Consider the following 20,809-nt stretch of genomic DNA (forward strand, 5'->3'; position numbering starts at 1 on the left):
TAAAACATACAATGACCAGACATGGTTCTAGGATGGGTGACCCCCTGGGAAGTCCTCGTGTTGCACTCCTTTTTGTGCCCCGAGCGGCCAAAACCTCTCCCGTCGACCTCCGAGGCGATGGTTTTGGGCCTCGGAATTTGTCGTGACCGCTACGCAGTCAGTCTCGTGGGGCTCGGAGAGAGCTTTCCGGAATGGGGCCGCAATAGCGATTCCGAGTTCGATCGAGAAAGTCCCGATGGTTTCGGCGCGCGCTTGCCGTGTCCGGTACGCGGTCGGCCTCGTGGGCATCGAAGGGATCCGACAATGGCGATTCTGAGATCGTTCGAGAGGTTTCGGGGCTCCGGTCGTCGATGCGCCGTCCGCGACGTGCACAAAGGCGAGGGACGACGCACACAAAACGAGTGCGATCATACCAGCACCGGATCCCATCAGAACTCCGAAGTTAAGCGTACTTGGGCGAGAGTAGTACTAGGATGGGTGACCCCCTGGGAAGTCCTCGTGTTGCACTCCTTTTTGCGCCCCGAGCGGCCAAAAGACTTACTTAAAACTCTCTTTTAAGCTTTTCAATTTTTCCAGCATTATGGCCAACAATAAATATGTCATTAACATATATATAGCAGGAGAATAATGAAATCATCATCTAAAAATTTCTTCATAAAACATACAATGACCAGACATGGTTCTAGGATGGGTGACCCCCTGGGAAGTCCTCGTGTTGCACTCCTTTTTGCGCCCCGAGCGGCCAAAACCTCTCCCGTCGACCTCCGAGGCGATGGTTTTGGGCCTCGGAATTTGCCGTGACCGCTACGCAGTCAGTCTCGTGGGGCTCGGAGAGAGCTTTCCGGAATGGGGCCGCAATAGTGATTCCGAGTTCGTTCGAGAAAGTCCCGATGGTTTCGGCGCGCGCTTGCCGTGTCCGGTACGCGGTCGGCCTCGTGGGCATCGGAGGGATCCGACAATGGCGATTCCGAGATCGTTCGAGAGGTTTCGGGGCTCCGGTCGTCGATGCGCCGTCCGCGACGTGCACAAAGGCGAGGGACGACGCACACAAACTGAGTGCGATCATACCAGCACTAAAGCACCGGATCCCATCAGAACTCCGAAGTTAAGCGTGCTTGGGCGAGAGTAGTACTAGGATGGGTGACCCCCTGGGAAGTCCTCGTGTTGCACTCCTTTTTGCACCCCGAGCGGCCAAAAGACTTGCTTAAAACTCTCTTTTAAGCTTTTAAATTTTTCCAGCATTATGGCCAACAATAAATATGTCATTAACATATATATAGCAGGAGAATAATGAAATCATCATCTAAAAATTTCTTCATAAAACATACAATGACCAGACATGGTTCTAGGATGGGTGACCCCCTGGGAAGTCCTCGTGTTGCACTCCTTTTTGCGCCCCGAGCGGCCAAAACCTCTCCCGTCGACCTCCGAGGCGATGGTTTTGGGCCTCGGAATTTGCCGTGACCGCTACGCAGTCAGTCTCGTGGGGCTCGGAGAGAGCTTTCCGGAATGGGGCCGCAATAGCGATTCCGAGTTCGTTCGAGAAAGTCCCAATGGTTTTGGCGCGCGCTTGCCGTGTCCGGTACGCGGTCGGCCTCGTGGGCATCGGAGGGATCCGACAATGGCGATTCCGAGATCATTCGAGAGGTTTCGGGGCTCCGATCGTCGATGCGCCGTCCGCGACGTGCACAAAGGCGAGGGACGACGCACACAAAACGAGTGCGATCATACCAGCACCGGATCCCATCAGAACTCCGAAGTTAAGCGTGCTTGGTCGAGAGTAGTACTAGGATGGGTGACCCCTTGAGAAGTTCTCGTGTTGCACTCTTTTTTGCGCCCCGAGCGGCCAAAAGACTTGCTTAAAACTCTCTTTTAAGCTTTTCAATTTTTCCAGCATTATGGCCAACAATAAATATGTCATTAACATATATATAGCTGGAGAATAATGAAATCATCATCTAAAAATTTCTTCATAAAACATACAATGACCAGACATGGTTCTAGGATGGGTGACCCCCTGGGAAGTCCTCGTGTTGCACTCCTTTTTGCGCCCCGAGCGGCCAAAACCTCTCCCGTCGACCTCCGAGGCGATGGTTTTGGGCCTCGGAATTTGCCGTGACCGCTACGCAGTCAGTCTCGTGGGGCTCGGAGAGAGCTTTCCGGAATGGGGCCGCAATAGCGATTCCGAGTTCGTTCGAGAAAGTCCCGATGGTTTCGGCGCGCGCTTGCCGTGTCCGGTACGCGGTCGGCCTCGTGGGCATCGGAGGGATCCGACAATGGCGATTCCGAGATCGTTCGAGAGATTTCGGGGCTCCGGTCGTCGATGCGCCGTCCGCGACTTGCACAAAGGCGAGGGATGACGCACACAAAACGAGTGCGATCATACCAGCACCGGATCCCATCAGAACTCCGAAGTTAAGCGTGCTTGGGCGAGAGTAGTACTAGGATGGGTGACCCCCTGGGAAGTCCTCGTGTTGCACTCCTTTTTGCGCCCCGAGCGGCCAAAAGACTTGCTTAAAACTCTCTTTTAAGCTTTTAAATTTTTCCAGCATTATGGCCAACAATAAATATGTCATTAACATATATATAGCAGGAGAATAATGAAATCATCATCTAAAAATTTCTTCATAAAATATACAATGACCAGACATGGTTCTAGGATGGGTGACCCCCTGGGAAGTCCTCGTGTTGCACTCCTTTTTGCGCCCCGAGCGGCCAAAACCTCTCCCGTCGACCTCCGAGGCGATGGTTTTGGGCCTCGGAATTTGCCGTGACTGCTACGCAGTCAGTCTCGTGGGGCTCGGAGAGAGCTTTCCGGAATGGGGCCGCAATAGCGATTCCGAGTTCGTTCGAGAAAGACCCAATGGTTTCGGCGCGCGCTTGCCGTGTCCGGTACGCGGTCGGCCTCGTGGGCATCGGAGGGATCCGACAATGGCGATTCCGAGATCATTCGAGAGGTTTCGGGGCTCCGATCGTCGATGCGCCGTCCGCGACGTGCACAAAGGCGAGGGACGACGCACACAAAACGAGTGCGATCATACCAGCACCGGATCCCATCAGAACTCCGAAGTTAAGCGTGCTTGGGCGAGAGTAGTACTAGGATGGGTGACCCCCTGGGAAGTTCTCGTGTTGCACTCTTTTTTGCGCCCCGAGCGGCCAAAAGACTTGCTTAAAACTCTCTTTTAAGCTTTTCAATTTTTCCAGCATTATGGCCAACAATAAATATGTCATTAACATATATATAGCAGGAGAATAATGAAATCATCATCTAAAAATTTCTTCATAAAACATACAATGACCAGACATGGTTCTAGGATGGGTGACCCCCTGGGAAGTCCTCGTGTTGCACTCCTTTTTGCGCCCCGAGCGGCCAAAACCTCTCCCGTCGACCTCCGAGGCGATGGTTTTGGGACTCGGAATTTGCCGTGACCGCTACGCTGTCAGTCTCATGGGGCTCGGAGAGAGCTTTCCGGAATGGGGCCGCAATAGCGATTCCGAGTTCATTCGAGAAAGTCCCGATGGTTTCGGCGCGCACTTGCCGTGTCCGGTACGCGGTCGGCCTCGTGGGCATCGGAGGGATCCGACAATGGCGATTCCGAGATCATTCGAGAGGTTTCGGGGCTCCGATCGTCGATGCGCCGTCCGCGACGTGCACAAAGGCGAGGGACGACGCACACAAAACGAGTGCGATCATACCAGCACCGGATCCCATCAGAACTCCGAAGTTAAGCGTGCTTGGGCGAGAGTAGTACTAGGATGGGTGACCCCCTGGGAAGTCCTCGTGATGCACTCTTTTTTGCGCCCCGAGCGGCCAAAAGACTTGCTTAAAACTCTCTTTTAAGCTTTTCAATTTTTCCAGCATTATGGCCAACAATAAATATGTCATTAACATATATATAGCAGGAGAATAATGAAATCATCATCTAAAAATTTCTTCATAAAACATACAATGACCAGACATGGTTCTAGGATGGGTGACCCCTTGGGAAGTCCTCGTGTTGCACTCCTTTTTGCGCCCCGAGCGGCCAAAACCTCTCCCGTCGACCTCCGAGGCGATGGTTTTGGGCCTCGGAAGTTGCCATGACCGCTACGCAGTCAGTCTCGTGGGGCTCGGAGAGAGCTTTCCGGAATGGGGCCGCAATAGCGATTCCGAGTTCGTTCGAGAAAGTCCCGATGGTTTCGGCGCGCGCTTGCCGTGTCCGGTACGCGGTCGGCCTCGTGGGCATCGGAGGGATCCGACAATGGCGATTCCGAGATCGTTCGAGAGGTTTCGGGGCTCCGGTCGTCGATGCGCCGTCCGCGACGTGCACAAAGGCGATGGACGACGCACACAAAACGAGTGCGATCATACCAGCACCGGATCCCATCAGAACTCCGAAGTTAAGCGTGCTTGGGCGAGAGTAGTACTAGGATGGGTGACCTCCTGGGAAGTCCTCGTGTTGCACTCTTTTTTGCGCCCCGAGCGGCCAAAAGACTTGCTTAAAACTCTCTTTTAAGCTTTTCAATTTTTCCAGCATTATGGCCAACAATAAATATGTCATTAACATATATATAGCAGAAGAATAATGAAATCATCATCTAAAAATTTCTTCATAAAACATACAATGACCAGACATGGTTCTAGGATGGGTGACCCCCTGGGAAGTCCTCGTGTTGCACTCCTTTTTGTGCCCCGAGCGGCCAAAACCTCTCCCGTCGACCTCCGAGGCGATGGTTTTGGGCCTCGGAATTTGTCGTGACCGCTACGCAGTCAGTCTCGTGGGGCTCGGAGAGAGCTTTCCGGAATGGGGCCGCAATAGCGATTCCGAGTTCGATCGAGAAAGTCCCGATGGTTTCGGCGCGCGCTTGCCGTGTCCGGTACGCGGTCGGCCTCGTGGGCATCGAAGGGATCCGACAATGGCGATTCCGAGATCGTTCGAGAGGTTTCGGGGCTCCGGTCGTCGATGCGCCGTCCGCGACGTGCACAAAGGCGAGGGACGACGCACACAAAACGAGTGCGATCATACCAGCACCGGATCCCATCAGAACTCCGAAGTTAAGCGTGCTTGGGCGAGAGTAGTACTAGGATGGGTGACCCCCTGGGAAGTCCTCGTGTTGCACTCCTTTTTGCGCCCCGAGCGGCCAAAAGACTTACTTAAAACTCTCTTTTAAGCTTTTCAATTTTTCCAGCATTATGGCCAACAATAAATATGTCATTAACATATATATAGCAGGAGAATAATGAAATCATCATCTAAAAATTTCTTCATAAAACATACAATGACCAGACATGGTTCTAGGATGGGTGACCCCCTGGGAAGTCCTCGTGTTGCACTCCTTTTTGCGCCCCGAGCGGCCAAAACCTCTCCCGTCGACCTCCGAGGCGATGGTTTTGGGCCTCGGAATTTGCCGTGACCGCTACGCAGTCAGTCTCGTGGGGCTCGGAGAGAGCTTTCCGGAATGGGGCCGCAATAGCGATTCCGAGTTCGTTCGAGAAAGTCCCGATGGTTTCGGCGCGCGCTTGCCGTGTCCGGTACGCGGTCGGCCTCGTGGGCATCGGAAGGATCCGACAATGGCGATTCCGAGATCGTTCGAGAGGTTTCGGGGCTCCGGTCGTCGATGCGCCGTCCGCGACGTGCACAAAGGCGATGGACGACGCACACAAAACGAGTGCGATCATACCAGCACCGGATCCCATCAGAACTCCGATGTTAAGCGTGCTTGGGCGAGAGTAGTACTAGGATGGGTGACCCCCTGGGAAGTCCTCGTGTTGCACTCCTTTTTGCGCCCCGAGCGGCCAAAAGACTTGCTTAAAACTCTCTTTTAAGCTTTTCAATTTTTCCAGCATTATGGCCAACAATAAATATGTCATTAACATATATATAGCAGGAGAATAATGAAATCATCATCTAAAAATTTCTTCATAAAACATACAATGACCAGACATGGTTCTAGGATGGGTGACCCCCTGGAAAGTCCTCGTGTTGCACTCCTTTTTGCGCCCCGAGCGGCCAAAACCTCTCCCGTCGACCTCCGAGGCGATGGTTTTGGGCCTCGGAATTTGTCGTGACCGCTACGCAGTCAGTCTCGTGGGGCTCGGAGAGAGCTTTCCGGAATGGGGCCGCAATAGCGATTCCGAGTTCGTTCGAGAAAGTCCCGATGGTTTCGGCGCGCGCTTGCCATGTCCGGTACGCGGTCGACCTCGTGGGCATCGGAGGGATCCGACAATGGCGATTCCGAGATCGTTCGAGAGGTTTCGGGGCTCCGGTCGTCGATGCGCCGTCCGCGACGTGCACAAAGGCGAGGGACGACGCACACAAAACGAGTGCGATCATACCAGCACCGGATCCCATCAGAACTCCGAAGTTAAGCGTGCTTGGGCGAGAGTAGTACTAGGATGGGTGACCCCCTGGGAAGTCCTCGTGTTGCACTCCTTTTTGCGCCCCGAGCGGCCAAAAGACTTGCTTAAAACTCTCTTTTAAGCTTTTCAATTTTTCCAGCATTATGGCCAACAATAAATATGTCATTAACATATATATAGCAGGAGAATAATGAAATCATCATCTAAAAATTTCTTCATAAAACATACAATGACCAGACATGGTTCTAGGATGGGTGACCCCCTGGGAAGTCCTCGTGTTGCACTCTTTTTTGCGCCCCGAGCGGCCAAAACCTCTCCCGTCGACCTCCGAGGCGATGGTTGTTAGGATCGAGAGCACTAAGAGGGGGGGGGTGAATTAGTGCAGCGGAAATCTTACAGCGATTAAAAACCAAAAGCTGAGTTCGTTCAATAAAAAAAAAATATGATGCAAAAACTAATTCTCAGTTTGTATCTAAGTGCAGTTTGCGTCTAAGCGCAGATTGCGTCTAAGCGCAGTTTGCGTCTAAACACAGTTTGCGTCTAAGCGCAGTTTGCGTCTAAACACAGTTTGCGTCTAAGCGCAGTTTTACGTCTAAGCGCAGTTTACGTCTAAACTCAGATTTACGTCTAAACGCAGTTTTACGTCTAAACTCAGATTTACGTCTAAACGCTGTTTTACGTCTAGACGCAGATTTACGTCTAAACTTTGAAACTCGTTTGTATACTCGCAGAAAGCAGTATGCAGTTGAAATCAAGACGTAAACGTGAACTGAGAACTGATGATTGTGAGAGGAAAGCCGATTTACGTCTAAATGCAGTTTTACGTCTAAATGTTGAAACTCGTTCGTAAAATTGTAGAGGACAGTTTGCAGTTATCAATAGGATCAAAATGTAAGTGTAAACTGCAAGGAAACTCTTTCGTAAAAGCACCGAAGACAGTTCTGCAGAATCAAACGTAAACGTAAACTGTAATGTACGAAAATACGAATTTACGTCTGAATGCAGATTCGGAAGAACAGCACTTAGAACTTGTTCGTGAAAGCGCAGAGAGCAGTAGTAATGGAGGAGGTTTGCAGTAATGATAAAGTGCTCAAAAATAAACGCAAACCAGAGATTTAGAGTGGTTCGGTCAGCCTTGACCTACTCCACTTTTGGCTTCCTCCACCGACGAGGTTGCCGACGTCAACTAGGGGCCTTCCTTCAATGGGCAAAGGCCAAACTGCCCTTTTACAGTTTCTCTCCTTTTAACAGGCTCAAGAGACAACCTTTACAGACCTTTCTCTCCTCACTTTACAACTGAAAACTTGAAGAACAGAAGGAGGAGACTTAAAGGCTTTACAACACTTTTGAGCTCTTAGAATCACAGAAAAGATCAAGATTTCGGTGTGGGTCTGTATCTTTTCAGTGCTGAATGGGTGGGGTATTTATAGGCCCCAACCCAATTCAAATTTCGAGCTCAAAACGATCAAATCCCGGAATTCCGGGATCAGGCGGTTGCACCTCTTGACTGGAGAGGTGGCACCGCCTGGCAGAGCTCGAAGTCTGAGCTCAGGCGGTTGCACCTCTCGACTGGAGAGGTGGCACCGCCTGGCAGAGCTCTAAGACTGAGCTCGGACGGTTCCACCTTCTCTGTCAGGGGTGGTTGCACCTTCCTGCCAGAGCTCGAAGACCGAGCTCAGGCGGTGCATCTCCTGACCAGAGAAGTTTCTCTTCTCTGCCAGAGGTGATCGCCCCTTTCTGCCAGAGGTGGTTGCACCTCTCTGCCAGAGGTGGTTGCACCTCTCTGCCAGAGCTCGAAGACTGAGCTTAGGCTGTGCATCTCTTGGCCAGAGAGGTCGTACTTCTCTTCCAGAGCTCGAAGACTGAGCTCGGTGATTGCATCACCAGGCAGAGCTCGAAACTTGAGCTCAGGCGGTGCTACCGCTTGACAGAGGAGGTTGCACCGCCCAGTCTCGCTTGGAGACTGAGCCCTGGGCGGTTGCACCGCCTGGCTGGAGCGGTTGCACCGCCCAGTCTCGCTGGGAGACTTAGCCTGGGCGGTGGCACCTCCCTGCCTGGGCGGTTGCACCTCCCACAGCTTCTTGGGTTCGAATGGGTTGAACCATTCGACCCAACTTGAGTTCTTCAGGGGCCCAATTGCCCCAGGATTAAGCTAATGGGATCACCTCCCATTTCTAACTTAATCACCGTGCTAACTACGATTAAATCTAAGACAATTTCTGCAGCTTTGCTTCGGTACGTCAATTGCTTTTTCCGGCGAGTTTCCGACGAACTTCCGTCGATCATCCGATGAACCCTCGGTGATGCTTCTGCGGACTTCCGGCAAACTCCTGGACTTTGCGACGATCCACTTGGCGAGTTCCGACGAGCTTCGCTTGGCAAGCTTCTGGACTTCTCGGATCTGTTCCCGCAGAACCTCCGACGACCGTCCGTACTTCCGTCGAACTCTCGAACTCCCAACGTGATCATGAACTTGACTCCGGCGCAACTCCTGCTGCTTGTCTATCTTTCATCGTAGTTAATCCTGCACACTTATCTCAACACATAGATTAGACAACAAATGACAATTGACTTCATCATCAAAATCCGAGATTCAACAATCTCCCCCTTTTTGATGATGACAATCAATTGATAATGGAGTTATCCTTAACTCCCCCTGTCTATATGCCATAGTTGAGATAAGTCAACCTTGAATTCAAGACCTAAGAATTCAAGTGACGTATTGATAAGTTAGATCAGTTAAACTTATCAATACTCCCATCATGATACCTATCATGATGTATCTCTTCAAGGATGATGTCAAAGCTTGACATTCATCATCAAGTTTGTATGATAGTGTTTGTGACTATTCATCATGTAATTGAACATTATCATTTAAAGCTCGAAGGACTATTACATGATGCACACATATTATCATTCTAGCAAGTTTGCATTTACTTCACAAAATAGGATATCAACTCAAGACATAATGCAAACTATAGCACATGTTTCATATATCTCTTGGTGATGCAAGGATGGCATTGTGCAAACATTATTTATAGCATCACTCAAGGTATTTCTAATCACAGTGTTTATCAATTCATATATTTCTCCCCCTTTGTCATCAACAAAAAGCATTGTTATACAAGGAAGACCAATTTAGACGAAAGCTTATAGAGGGATTTTACATAGATTGCTTTGAAAACTTCTTCCCCCTTTTGTTATAATTCATTTTACTCGTAAAGATATTACAGAATGACATACATATTCAGGAATCACTTTATCAGATTTATTTAAAAAAAAACTCATTTTTCATGAAAGTGTACGAATAAATCTGTTTTATAGCATTCGAACAACTAAGATGCATTTGGACAAGATTTTGTTACAGATTTTCACATATAATCATAGAAAATGGCATTCATGTGATCTGATCATTCAATATAGTCCGAAAAATAATTTTAACAAGTTTATTTATTCGGACACATCAACATTCCTAATCAATGCACAAGGTTTTCAAAACTTTTAGTTTCAGAACACAATATTCTTATCACATATAAAAAAAAAAACGATATGATTAAAGTTCGAGATAACCTTTACCACAAAGCACATGTCAAATGTTTACCACAATAGATGTTTACAACCAGCATGTCAGAAGTAACATAAGAAGTTTACAACAACAAATGTTCATACAAGTTCATTCATGAGGTGGAAAATTAAAGTGCCTAAACAAGGAGTCGAATTGACTATGAATCTGCTGTAGCTCTGATAGAATTTGATCTTGTCGTTGTTCAATCCGTTCTTGTCTCTGTTCGAATCGGTCCATTCGAATCCCAATTTCTTCGACGGATGTATGAGTTTGCTCAACTGGATGTGTTTCCTCAAGGGGAAGGATTGGAGGAGATTGAGTACCCCTAAATACTGGTGTTTCCGGTTCTGGTTCAGATTGAGGGTGATCTGTCCTTCTAGGGAGTCTAGCCCAGTTACCGTTTCTATAGTAACATCTTAGTCGGTGAAGTAGATTTTTGTTTATTATGCTGTATCGATCTACTTTCATTACTTCTTCTTCTGGTGATATTAGAATGTCGTAAGCTTTTATTATTCTAGTGATTATACCACCATATGGGAGCATCATATCTTTCTTAGATAATTCTAACATGCTTTGTTGGATAAGATAGCCAAGACAGATGTCATGTCCCTTCATGATTAAGTACATAGTTCCTAATTCTAATTGACTCACTTCATCATGATGGTATTGTTTAGGAAGGATTATACTAGTCATGATATGATGAAGTAATTTAGTGTTCATAGGTAGTAGATGTTCACAACTTTTAGGAACTAATGTTATGTCGGGATTGTCCAAGATTGTTCCTAAGGCTTCAGCATAGGATGTTCCAATAGTTTCATCAACCCATGATCCTCTAAAGTAAAGTCCTATGCTTTTCATGGGAATGCCTATCATATCACAAATGAATCTATTAGTGATTGAGATGTGTTGTCCTAAAAGATAGGTGGACATCCTTTCTTCCTCATCTATTTTTATGTTATTGTAAAACAATCGAACTAGTCTAGGATAGATGGATTCATTAATCTGCAAGATTGGAAGTAGATCTAGGTTTGCAAACCATTGGATAGTTTCTAAGTTTCTAAGTTCATGTATGTCTACGTATTTTCCCTTATGGATGCTTCTAAGTTCGAAAGAGGGAAATTTTTCAGCATGGTTTTTCGAATCAAAGAGGGTGAAATCAAACTCTTCTACTAATCTCCTCTTTCCCTTGTCCCTTGAGGATCTTCTAGATCCCATAACTACAACAGTTTAGAGGGATAAAGATGAGCAAGAGTGAATGGAGAGCAAAACAGAATTTAAGAGGTTCTTAGAGAATACCTTGGTTGATTCTTCAAAAGAGAGAAGGATTCTTGATGTTTTGCTCCGAAATGGGAGGTATTTGGGAAGCTCAACGGGGTGAAGTGGAGATGGAGGAGGTTTGGGGGAGTAGAGAAGGGAAGGGAAGTGAGCTGGGGTCGGTTTCACAGCCGGCCCTAGTGTGGGTTTAAAGGGCAGAGCTGCTGGCGGTTGCACCTCTGGCTGGAGCGGTGCAACCTCTGGCAACCCGTGATAGCTGGAGGTGCCACCGCCAGCTGGAGAGGTGCCACCGCCTGCAGCCAGTGAGCACCTAATATGATTTGATTAGGGAGCTTTTGCCTTGAGGAGAGTTTCAGAGCAATTAATGTTTGTTACATGATTTCGTATGAGTTTTTTATTTAAGGAAGAAGCTCTTGTACGATCAAGATAGATCTTTTAACGTGCATACGTATGTTTGTTTGGTATCCCTTTTAAGATCATGACATATTTAGTTTCTACAAGAATTAATTCGTAGATGAACGGGTTTTGAAGATCAGGGGGGTATATGAATTTGGATATCATACGTTTCTAATAAGGTTGTATCGAATTTGTGATTTCACAACTTCCACTTGTTACTTAAGCGTTGCGAGTTCCTTTTTGATTCTTGGTTTATGACCATTGAGAGTCAAGGAGCAGAATATCATTTCTTGCTCCGGCCTAGACTTTTAATGTTTTTATAGGAAGGGTTGATCTTTAGGAACCCATTTGCTTTTGGGTGCCTCATAAATAGATCTACATTTTCTATCATATTGCATAGAGTTTATCATGGTTCCTTTAGGAACCCAAATTAATTTGTTTGGACTTATTTTCTTGAATGGACAACAATGTGTCTTGTGTCCAGATTTGCAACAAAAGTTGCACTTGGTTTGGTGTTGAACATGTAAGATGGAGCCTTTTATGAAGGTGGTTGGATTTTGGTGAGGATTTCTCACAAATCCAATCCCGCTCCTTTTTGGAATGTGACCCTTGTTTGCAAGGATCATGTTTAATGACTTGCTACCAACCTCGAATTTCTTCAAGGTGTCCTTGAGTAGCAGGTTTTCTTTTTGCATAGTTTCTAAATCATGACATTTGATACATGAATTTAAACTATCATGATGTTCGACTTTTAACTTATCAAACTCACAAGTAAGACTATCATGCATCTTTTTCAGCAATTTATATTTTCTACTTATACTCTTGCATTCGTCAAATAAGTAATTGAAAGCATTTAATAATTCATCGAAAGATAAATCAGCATCTATTGAATTTGTTACCTCGTCTTCGATGGCCATTAAGGCGTAATGAGCAACTTGCTCGGTGTTGGACTCCTCTTCCTCAGATGCGCTCGAATCATCCCATGTTGCTTGGAGCGCCTTCTTCTTTGTTGTTCTTTTCTTGACTTGGGGACAATCACTTTTGTAGTGTCCCGGCTTTTTGCATTCATAGCAGATCACTTGGTCCTTTTTGGGTTCAAGTTTATTTTTTGCATCATTCTTAAACTTGTTTCTTTTAAAGAACTTTTTAAACTTTCTTGTTAGAAGTGCCAAGTCATCATCACAGTCCTCATCACTTGAGTTTTCTCTCAAGTGGCATTCTGACGTTTTGAGTGCCATATCCTTCCTGTTCTTTGGAAGGATGTCTTCTTGCTCTTCATGAGCTTTACAAGTCATTTCATAGGTCATTAGTGACCCGATTAGTTCTTCAAGAGGAAAATTTCGCAGATCTTTTGCCTCTTGAATAGCGGTGACTTTAGGATCCCAACTCTTAGGAAGGGATCTTAGTATCTTATTAACAAGCTCAAAATCCGAAAAGCTCTTTCCGAGTCCTTTTAGACCGTTGACGACATCCGTGAAACGGGTAAACATGTCGCCAATGGTTTCACTCGGTTTCATCCGAAAGAGTTCGAAAGAGTGTAACAGCAAATTGATTTTTGACTCTTTTACTCTACTTGTGCCCTCATGGGTCACTTCGAGTGTGTGCCAAATATCAAATGCAGTTTCACAAGTTGAAACACGGTTAAACTCGTTTTTATCGAGTGCACAAAATAAGGCATTCATAGCCTTTGCATTTAGAGCGAAAGCCTTCTTCTCCAAATCATTCCAATCGATCATTGGAAGAGAAGACTTTGAAAAACCATTCTCGACAAGATTCCATAATTCAAAATCCATAGAAATAAGAAAGATCCTCATTCGGGTTTTCCAATAGGTGTAGTCCGTCCCATTAAACATGGGTGGACGTGTAATAGAATGGCCCTCTTGGTTTCCGGCGTAAGCCATCTCTCTTGGGTTTTAATCCTTTTGAGAGTTAACCGGGCTCTGATACCAATTGTTAGGATCGAGAGCACTAAGAGGGGAGGGTGAATTAGTGCAGCGGAAATCTTACAGCGATTAAAAACCAAAAGCTGCGTTCGTTCAATAAAAAAAAAATATGATGCAAAAACTAATTCTCAGTTTGTATCTAAGTGCAGTTTGCGTCTAAGCGCAGATTGCGTCTAAGCGCAGTTTGCGTCTAAACACAGTTTGCGTCTAAGCGCAGTTTGCGTCTAAACACAGTTTGCGTCTAAGCGCAGTTTTACGTCTAAGCGCAGTTTACGTCTAAACTCAGATTTACGTCTAAACGCAGTTTTACGTCTAAACTCAGATTTACGTCTAAACGCTGTTTTACGTCTAGACGCAGATTTACGTCTAAACTTTGAAACTCGTTTGTATACTCGCAGAAAGCAGTATGCAGTTGAAATCAAGACGTAAACGTGAACTGAGAACTGATGATTGTGAGAGGAAAGTCGATTTACGTCTAAATGCAGTTTTACGTCTAAATGTTGAAACTCGTTCGTAAAATTGTAGAGGACAGTTTGCAGTTATCAATAGGATCAAAATGTAAGTGTAAACTGCAAGGAAACTCTTTCGTAAAAGCACCGAAGACAGTTCTGCAGAATCAAACGTAAACGTAAACTGTAATGTACGAAAATACGAATTTACGTCTGAATGCAGATTCGGAAGAACAGCACTTAGAACTTGTTCGTTAAAGCGCAGAGAGCAGTAGTAATGGAGGAGGTTTGCAGTAATGATAAAGTGCTCAAAAATAAACGCAAACCAGAGATTTAGAGTGGTTCGGTCATCCTTGACCTACTCCACTTTTTGCTTCCTCCACCGACGAGGTTGCCGACGTCAACTAGGGGCCTTCCTTCAATGGGCGAAGGCCAAACTGCCCTTTTACAGTTTCTCTCCTTTTAACAGGCTCAGGAGACAACCTTTACAGACCTTTCTCTCCTCACTTTACAACTGAAAACTTGAAGAACAGAAGGAGGAGACTTAAAGGCTTTACAACACTTTTGAGCTCTTAGAATCACAGAAAAGATCAAGATTTCGGTGTGGGTCTGTATCTTTTCAGTGCTGAATGGGTGGGGTATTTATAGGCCCCAACCCAATTCAAATTTCGAGCTCAAAACGATCAAATCCCGGAATTCCGGGATCAGGCGGTTGCACCTCTTGACTGGAGAGGTGGCACCGCCTGGCAGAGCTCGAAGTCTGAGCTCAGGCGGTTGCACCTCTCGACTGGAGAGGTGGCACCGCCTGGCAGAGCTCGAAGACTGAGCTCGGACGGTTCCACCTTCTCTGTCAGGGGTGGTTGCACCTTCCTGCCAGAGCTCGAAGACCGAGCTCAGGCGGTGCATCTCCTGACCAGAGAAGTTTCTCTTCTCTGCCAGAGGTGATCGCCCCTTTCTGCCAGAGGTGGTTGCACCTCTCTGCCAGAGGTGGTTGCACCTCTCTGCCAGAGCTCGAAGACTGAGCTTAGGCTGTGCATCTCCTGGCCAGAGAGGTCGTACTTCTCTTCCAGAGCTTGAAGACTGAGCTCGGTGATTGCATCACCAGGCAGAGCTCGAAACTTGAGCTCAGGCGGTGCTACCGCTTGACAGAGGAGGTTGCACCGCCCAGTCTCGCTTGGAGACTGAGCCCTGGGCGGTTGCACCGCCTGGCTGGAGCGGTTGCACCTCCCAGTCTCGCTGGGAGACTTAGCCTGGGCGGTTGCACCGCCTGGCTGGAGCGGTTGCACCGCCCAGTCTCGCTGGGAGACTTAGCCTGGGCGGTTGCACCTCCCTGCCTGGGCGGTTGCACCTCCCACAGCTTCTTGGGTTCGAATGGGTTGAACCATTCGACCCAACTTGAGTTCTTCAGGGGCCCAATTGCCCCAGGATTAAGCTAATGGGATCACCTCCCATTTCTAACTTAATCACCGTGCTAACTACGATTAAATCTAAGACAATTTCTGCAGCTTTGCTTCGGTACGTCAATTGCTTTTTCCAGCGAGTTTCCGGCGAACTTCCGTCGATCATCCGATGAACCCTCGGTGATGCTTCTGCGGACTTCCGGCAAACTCCTGGACTTTGCGACGATCCACTTGGCGAGTTCCGACGAGCTTCGCTTGGCAAGCTTCTGGACTTCTCGGATCTGTTCCCGCAGAACCTCCGACGACCGTCCGTACTTCCGTCGAACTCTCGAACTCCCAACGTGATCATGAACTTGACTCCGGCGCAACTCCTGCTGCTTGTCTATCTTTCATCGTAGTTAATCCTGCACACTTATCTCAACACATAGATTAGACAACAAATGACAATTGACTTCATCATCAAAATCCGAGATTCAACAATGGTTTTGGGCCTCGGAATTTGCCGTGACCGCTACGCAGTCAGTCTCGTGGGGCTCGGAGAGAGCTTTCCGGAATGGGGCCGCAATAGCGATTCCGAGTTCGTTCGAGAAAGTCCCGATGGTTTCGGCGCGCGCTTGCCGTGTCCGGTACGCGGTCGGCCTCGTGGGCATCGGATGGATCCGACAATGACGATTCCGAGATCGTTCGAGAGGTTTCGGGGCTCCGGTCGTCGATGCGCCGTCCGCGACGTGCACAAAGGCGAGGGACGACGCACACAAAACGAGTGCGATCATACCAGCACCGGATCCCATCAGAACTCCGAAGTTAAGCGTGCTTGGGCGAGAGTAGTACTAGGATGGGTGACCCACTGGGAAGTCCTCGTGTTGCACTCCTTTTTGCGCCCCGAGCGGCCAAAAGACTTACTTAAAACTCTCTTTTAAGCTTTTCAATTTTTCCAGCATTATGGCCAACAATAAATATGTCATTAACATATATATAGCAGGAGAATAATGAAATCATCATCTAAAAATTTCTTCATAAAACATACAATGACCAGACATGGTTCTAGGATGGGTGACCCCCTGGGAAGTCCTCGTGTTGCACTCCTTTTTGCGCCCCGAGCCGCCAAAACCTCTCCCGTCGACCTCCGAGGCGATGGTTTTGGGCCTCGGAATTTGCCGTGACCGCTACGCAGTCAGTCTCGTGGGGCTCGGAGAGAGCTTTCCGGAATGGGGCCGCAATAGCGATTCCGAGTTCGTTCGAGAAAGTCCCGATGGTTTCGGCGCGCGCTTGCCGTGTCCGGTACGCGGTCGGCCTCGTGGGCATCGGAGGGATCAGACAATGGCGATTCCGAGATCGTTCGAGAGATTTCGGGGCTCCGGTCGTCGATGCGCCGTCCGCGACGTGCACAAAGGCGAGGGACGACGCACACAAAACGAGTGCGATCATACCAGCACCGGATCCCATCAGAACTCCGAAGTTAAGCGTGCTTGGGCGAGAGTAGTACTAGGATGGGTGACCCCCTGGGAAGTCCTCGTGTTGCACTCCTTTTTGCGCCCCGAGCGGCCAAAAGACTTGCTTAAAACTCTCTTTTAAGCTTTTCAATTTTTCCAGCATTATGGCCAACAATAAATATGTCATTAACATATATATAGCAGGAGAATATTGAAATCATCATCTAAAAATTTCATCATAAAACATACAATGACCAGACATGGTTCTAGGATGGGTGACCCCCTAGGAAGTCCTCGTGTTGCACTCTTGTTTGCGCCCCGAGCGGCCAAAACCTCTCCCGTCGACCTCCGAGGCGATGGTTTTGGGCCTCGGAATTTGCCGTGACCGCTACACAGTCAGTATCGTGGGGCTCGGAGAGAGCTTTCCGGAATGGGGCCGCAATAGCGATTCCGAGTTCGTTCGAGAAAGTCCCGATGGTTTCGGCGCGCGCTTGCCGTGTCCGGTACGCGGTCGGCCTCGTGGGCATCGGATGGATCCGACAATGACGATTCCGAGATCGTTCGAGAGGTTTCGGGGCTCCGGTCGTCGATGCGCCGTCCGCGACGTGCACAAAGGCGAGGGACGACGCACACAAAACGAGTGTGATCATACCAGCACCGGATCCCATCAGAACTCCGAAGTTAAGCGTGCTTGGGCGAGAGTAGTACTAGGATGGGTGACCCACTGGGAAGTCCTCGTGTTGCACTCCTTTTTGCGCCCCGAGCGGCCAAAAGACTTACTTAAAACTCTCTTTTAAGCTTTTCAATTTTTCCAGCATTCTGGCCAACAATAAATATGTCATTAACATATATATAGCAGGAGAATAATGAAATCATCATCTAAAAATTTCTTCATAAAACATACAATGACCAGACATGGTTCTAGGATGGGTGACCCCCTGGGAAGTCCTCGTGTTGCACTCCTTTTTGCGCCCCGAGCCGCCAAAACCTCTCCCGTCGACCTCCGAGGCGATGGTTTTGGGCCTCGGAATTTGCCGTGACCGCTACGCAGTCAGTCTCGTGGGGCTCGGAGAGAGCTTTCCGGAATGGGGCCGCAATAGCGATTCCGAGTTCGTTCGAGAAAGTCCCGATGGTTTCGGCGCGCGCTTGCCGTGTCCGGTACGCGGTCGGCCTCGTGGGCATCGGAGGGATCAGACAATGGCGATTCCGAGATCGTTCGAGAGATTTCGGGGCTCCGGTCGTCGATGCGCCGTCCGCGACGTGCACAAAGGCGAGGGACGACGCACACAAAACGAGTGCGATCATACCAGCACCGGATCCCATCAGAACTCCGAAGTTAAGCGTGCTTGGGCGAGAGTAGTACTAGGATGGGTGACCCCCTGGGAAGTCCTCGTGTTGCACTCCTTTTTGCGCCCCGAGCCGCCAAAACCTCTCCCGTCGACCTCCGAGGCGATGGTTTTGGGCCTCGGAATTTGCCGTGACCGCTACGCAGTCAGTCTCGTGGGGCTCGGAGAGAGCTTTCCGGAATGGGGCCGCAATAGCGATTCCGAGTTCGTTCGAGAAAGTCCCGATGGTTTCGGCGCGCGCTTGCCGTGTCCGGTACGCGGTCGGCCTCGTGGGCATCGGAGGGATCAGACAATGGCGATTCCGAGATCGTTCGAGAGATTTCGGGGCTCCGGTCGTCGATGCGCCGTCCGCGACGTGCACAAAGGCGAGGGACGACGCACACAAAACGAGTGCGATCATACCAGCACCGGATCCCATCAGAACTCCGAAGTTAAGCGTGCTTGGGCGAGAGTAGTACTAGGATAGGTGACCCCCTGGGAAGTCCTCGTGTTGCACTCCTTTTTGCGCCCCGAGCGGCCAAAAGACTTACTTAAAACTCTCTTTTAAGCTTTTCAATTTTTCCAGCATTCTGGCCAACAATAAATATGTCATTAACATATATATAGCAGGAGAATAATGAAATCATCATCTAAAAATTTCTTCATAAAACATACAATGACCAGACATGGTTCTAGGATGGGTGACCCCCTGGGAAGTCCTCGTGTTGCACTCCTTTTTGCGCCCCGAGCCGCCAAAACCTCTCCCGTCGACCTCCGAGGCGATGGTTTTGGGCCTCGGAATTTGCCGTGACCGCTACGCAGTCAGTCTCGTGGGGCTCGGAGAGAGCTTTCCGGAATGGGGCCGCAATAGCGATTCCGAGTTCGTTCGAGAAAGTCCCGATGGTTTCGGCGCGCGCTTGCCGTGTCCGGTACGCGGTCGGCCTCGTGGGCATCGGAGGGATCAGACAATGGCGATTCCGAGATCGTTCGAGAGATTTCGGGGCTCCGGTCGTCGATGCGCCGTCCGCGACGTGCACAAAGGCGAGGGACGACGCACACAAAACGAGTGCGATCATACCAGCACCGGATCCCATCAGAACTCCGAAGTTAAGCGTGCTTGGGCGAGAGTAGTACTAGGATAGGTGACCCCCTGGGAAGTCCTCGTGTTGCACTCCTTTTTGCGCCCCGAGCGGCCAAAAGACTTGCTTAAAACTCTCTTTTAAGCTTTTCAATTTTTCCAGCATTATGGCCAACAATAAATATGTCATTAACATATATATAGCAGGAGAATATTGAAATCATCATCTAAAAATTTCTTCATAAAACATACAATGACCAGACATGGTTCTAGGATGGGTGACCCCCTAGGAAGTCCTCGTGTTGCACTCTTGTTTGCGCCCCGAGCGGCCAAAACCTCTCCCGTCGACCTCCGAGGCGATGGTTTTGGGCCTCGGAATTTGCCGTGACCGCTACACAGTCAGTATCGTGGGGCTCGGAGAGAGCTTTCCGGAATGGGGCCGCAATAGCGATTCCGAGTTCGTTCGAGAAAGTCCCGATGGTTTCGGCGCGCGCTTGCCGTGTCCGGTACGCGGTCGGCCTCGTGGGCATCGGATGGATCCGACAATGACGATTCCGAGATCGTTCGAGAGGTTTCGGGGCTCCGGTCGTCGATGCGCCGTCCGCGACGTGCACAAAGGCGAGGGACGACGCACACAAAACGAGTGTGATCATACCAGCACCGGATCCCATCAGAACTCCGAAGTTAAGCGTGCTTGGGCGAGAGTAGTACTAGGATGGGTGACCCACAGGGAAGTCCTCGTGTTGCACTCCTTTTTGCGCCCCGAGCGGCCAAAAGACTTACTTAAAACTCTCTTTTAAGCTTTTCAATTTTTCCAGCATTATGGCCAACAATAAATATGTCATTAACATATATATAGCAGGAGAATAATGAAATCATCATCTAAAAATTTCTTCATAAAACATACAATGACCAGACATGGTTCTAGGATGGGTGACCCCCTGGGAAGTCCTCGTGTTGCACTCCTTTTTGCGCCCCGAGCCGCCAAAACCTCTCCCGTCGACCTCCGAGGCGATGGTTTTGGGCCTCGGAATTTGCCGTGACCGCTACGCAGTCAGTCTCGTGGGGCTCGGAGAGAGCTTTCCGGAATGGGGCCGCAATAGCGATTCCGAGTTCGTTCGAGAAAGTCCCGATGGTTTCGGCGCGCGCTTGCCGTGTCCGGTACGCGGTCAGCCTCGTGGGCATCGGAGGGATCAGACAATGGCGATTCCGAGATCGTTCGAGAGATTTCGGGGCTCCGGTCGTCGATGCGCCGTCCGCGACGTGCACAAAGGCGAGGGACGACGCACACAAAACGAGTGCGATCATACCAGCACCGGATCCCATCAGAACTCCGAAGTTAAGCGTGCTTGGGCGAGAGTAGTACTAGGATAGGTGACCCCCTGGGAAGTCCTCGTGTTGCACTCCTTTTTGCGCCCCGAGCGGCCAAAAGACTTGCTTAAAACTCTCTTTTAAGCTTTTCAATTTTTCCAGCATTATGGCCAACAATAAATATGTCATTAACATATATATAGCAGGAGAATATTGAAATCATCATCTAAAAATTTCTTCATAAAACATACAATGACCAGACATGGTTCTAGGATGGGTGACCCCCTAGGAAGT

The 20,809-nt window shown here is 48.7% G+C and overlaps 1 non-coding gene and 17 pseudogenes across 1 annotated transcript; all 18 read left to right on the forward strand.

Annotated features, from left to right (window-relative positions):
• The first annotated feature begins 399 nt into the window (after nucleotides 1-399).
• On the forward strand, nucleotides 400-510 carry LOC135591026 (5S ribosomal RNA; annotated as a pseudogene).
• Nucleotides 511-1,054: 544 nt separating this feature from the next.
• Nucleotides 1,055-1,173, forward strand: LOC135590056 (5S ribosomal RNA). Its single transcript, XR_010477462.1, has one exon. It is a non-coding gene; the product is annotated as a 5S ribosomal RNA (ribosomal RNA).
• Nucleotides 1,174-1,717: 544 nt separating this feature from the next.
• LOC135591578 (5S ribosomal RNA) lies at nucleotides 1,718-1,828 on the forward strand (annotated as a pseudogene).
• Nucleotides 1,829-2,372: 544 nt separating this feature from the next.
• LOC135591199 (5S ribosomal RNA) lies at nucleotides 2,373-2,483 on the forward strand (annotated as a pseudogene).
• A 544-nt stretch (nucleotides 2,484-3,027) lies between these two features.
• Nucleotides 3,028-3,138, forward strand: LOC135591049 (5S ribosomal RNA; annotated as a pseudogene).
• Nucleotides 3,139-3,682: 544 nt separating this feature from the next.
• Nucleotides 3,683-3,793, forward strand: LOC135591545 (5S ribosomal RNA; annotated as a pseudogene).
• A 544-nt stretch (nucleotides 3,794-4,337) lies between these two features.
• Nucleotides 4,338-4,448, forward strand: LOC135591048 (5S ribosomal RNA; annotated as a pseudogene).
• A 544-nt stretch (nucleotides 4,449-4,992) lies between these two features.
• LOC135591201 (5S ribosomal RNA) lies at nucleotides 4,993-5,103 on the forward strand (annotated as a pseudogene).
• Nucleotides 5,104-5,647: 544 nt separating this feature from the next.
• On the forward strand, nucleotides 5,648-5,758 carry LOC135591503 (5S ribosomal RNA; annotated as a pseudogene).
• A 544-nt stretch (nucleotides 5,759-6,302) lies between these two features.
• Nucleotides 6,303-6,413, forward strand: LOC135591203 (5S ribosomal RNA; annotated as a pseudogene).
• Nucleotides 6,414-16,129: 9,716 nt separating this feature from the next.
• On the forward strand, nucleotides 16,130-16,240 carry LOC135591425 (5S ribosomal RNA; annotated as a pseudogene).
• A 544-nt stretch (nucleotides 16,241-16,784) lies between these two features.
• On the forward strand, nucleotides 16,785-16,895 carry LOC135591204 (5S ribosomal RNA; annotated as a pseudogene).
• Nucleotides 16,896-17,439: 544 nt separating this feature from the next.
• LOC135591533 (5S ribosomal RNA) lies at nucleotides 17,440-17,550 on the forward strand (annotated as a pseudogene).
• A 544-nt stretch (nucleotides 17,551-18,094) lies between these two features.
• LOC135591205 (5S ribosomal RNA) lies at nucleotides 18,095-18,205 on the forward strand (annotated as a pseudogene).
• Nucleotides 18,206-18,535: 330 nt separating this feature from the next.
• Nucleotides 18,536-18,646, forward strand: LOC135591537 (5S ribosomal RNA; annotated as a pseudogene).
• Nucleotides 18,647-19,190: 544 nt separating this feature from the next.
• Nucleotides 19,191-19,301, forward strand: LOC135591538 (5S ribosomal RNA; annotated as a pseudogene).
• A 544-nt stretch (nucleotides 19,302-19,845) lies between these two features.
• Nucleotides 19,846-19,956, forward strand: LOC135591625 (5S ribosomal RNA; annotated as a pseudogene).
• Nucleotides 19,957-20,500: 544 nt separating this feature from the next.
• Nucleotides 20,501-20,611, forward strand: LOC135591539 (5S ribosomal RNA; annotated as a pseudogene).
• Nucleotides 20,612-20,809: the final 198 nt, after the last annotated feature.

This window comes from Musa acuminata, chromosome BXJ1-8 (assembly GCF_036884655.1).
Source record: "Musa acuminata AAA Group cultivar baxijiao chromosome BXJ1-8, Cavendish_Baxijiao_AAA, whole genome shotgun sequence".
In the NCBI taxonomy this organism is placed as follows: Eukaryota; Viridiplantae; Streptophyta; class Magnoliopsida; order Zingiberales; family Musaceae; genus Musa; species Musa acuminata.